Source organism: Eptesicus fuscus, chromosome 2, assembly GCF_027574615.1.
Source record: "Eptesicus fuscus isolate TK198812 chromosome 2, DD_ASM_mEF_20220401, whole genome shotgun sequence".
Taxonomy (NCBI): Eukaryota; Metazoa; Chordata; class Mammalia; order Chiroptera; family Vespertilionidae; genus Eptesicus; species Eptesicus fuscus.
The window spans coordinates 66,569,426-66,571,689 of record NC_072474.1 but is presented as its reverse complement, the minus strand read 5'-3'; positions in this window follow the sequence as shown (position 1 = coordinate 66,571,689).

The following is a 2,264-nucleotide window of genomic DNA, read 5'->3' as shown; positions in this document are numbered from 1 at the left end:
AGAAATATTTTATGCTCAAGAGTTTAGAGAAAACACAGTAACTTTGCATGGCCAAAATCTTATCAAGGGCCTGTAGAATACCCTTATTATTCAATAAAAATTTGAATGCCATGCTGCTAGGTATTGAGGACACAGAGATGAATAGAAGGCATTTTTCTTAGTCTTTAAAGATGCACTTTGAGCCCAGTGCTACTGTATTACAAACAGTCCCCTGCAGGATGAAATAGGAAAGTACCTTTCTTTTCTTATCAACTGCACTACCAAGGCATTCAGCAAATGGAAATGACCGCCCTCAGAGTCTCTCTTACTTTATGAGATATGAAAAACTTAACCAACTGTCTTCTACAGGCCAAAGAAATTATCGGGGTCTTAAAGTCTAGGAAGTGCTTGAGATCCTGTACTTTTTTTAAAATATATTTTTATTGATTTTAGAGAGGAAGGGAGAGGGAGAGAGAGATAGAAATGAAAGGAATTCTAGGGACAAAATAGGCAGGATTAGGGAATCTTAGGAATAAAGAGGGTCCATGGGGGAGGAATGCATAGGTGAGGGCTTGGAGCTGTAGAAGGCATACTTTCACAGAGAATAGAAAAGTGCCACAGGATAAGGGGAGAGGAGGGCATACATTCACAAATGATAAAGAAAAGTCAGAGTATGGGGAAGAAGGAAACATACTTTCACAGAGGACAGAGAAATGTCAACAGATGCTGGAAAGAGGAAAACATGTTCACAGGAGATAGAGGAATGTTGCAAGATAAGGGGGAAAGAAAGAGGGTGTCACCACATGGGTTTTGGAGTTTGAAACTGATATTCTGCAAGAGAGTGACCAATTAGAAAAGCACAGGGTCATAAAATGGGGAAGGGGTCCAATTAGAGGAGAGCATGAAGAGATAAAGAGCTATAGCATTTATAAACCTTAGAAAAAGGGGCTTGGCTGGTTACCCACCTTGGGAATCCGTCCCTATGTGGGAGTCTGTATTTGCTTCCAATAAATTTCTACCCTTTTACTAACAAGTCCTTTTAGTCTGTGAATTTTATTCTTCAATCTTCATTAGGCAAGAACCCACAAGGGGGAGATCTGCTCCCCAAACCCCATGTTTCAGAAACATCAATGATGTGAGAGAATCAGTGATGGGCTGCCTTCTGCACAACCCAGACATGTGTCCTTGACCGGAATCAAATCCAGGACCCTTCAGTCTGCAGGCTGTCGCTCTATCCGCTGAACCTAATCATCTAGGACCTGAACTGCTTTGATTGTCAGCCCCTTGGAGACAAAGAATAGCCAGTCTTCCTCTTTACTGTATCCCAGAGCCCAGGTTAACACCAAGAGTGTTGCAGAATGAACAAGGAATTTGGGTTGCCACCCTTGGTCAGAAGACCAGCATTTAATACCAAGTCTGTCTCTTGGTAACTGTGATTTTTGTCAGAATACTTAACCTCTCTGGCCCTCAGTTTCCTCACTGAGAAAACACAGTGATCTATTATAAGAATTCATCAAGGTGTAGGAAGTAAACCCGACTTTAAACAGATAAAGTCATCATCTATAAGTTATTTCACCTAGTACAGGGTTGGCACGTTTTTCTGTAAAGGATCAGATAGTAAATATTTTAGGCTTTGCAAGCCATATGGCCTCTATCACAACTACTCAGGTCTGCTGCTGCAGCCCCAAGGCTGCCACAGACAATATGTAAATGAATGGGCATGGCTGTGCTCCAATAAAACCTTCCAGAAACAGGTGACAGGCCAGATCTGGCCCTTAGGCCATCGTCATGCAGGTTCCTGACCTAGTAAAACATAGTATAGATTTAAGCGCTTACTATCTTCTCATGTTAAAAAAATCACTGGATTCTAAAATTCCATGAGCACAGGAACTGTTCCTCTTTGTATCATCTGTGGATCTCCAAGAGCTTAATGGAAGTTTTTCATGTTTTCAGGAATTGTTAGCTTCTAAACTCAGAGCAGTGCTGGAAATATTAAGTATCTGGAACTTGATAACTGAATGAAAAATGAGATAGATATATTTCAATCTAAAAGTTATCATGGCTTTATACAATACTAGAGGCCTGGCCTGTGCCCTCTCTCAATCTGGGACCCCTCGGAGGATGTCAGGCAGCCAGGGAGGAGCCTGAGTTCGGGCCAGGCGTTGCACAGCTCCCGCTCATCCCAGCCCAACTGTGTTGCCGCTTAGTAGTGCTGCTGCAAAGGCTGGGGAGGCTCACACCACCACAGCTGTGCCCCCCAGCCATGAGCCTGGCATCTGGCACCA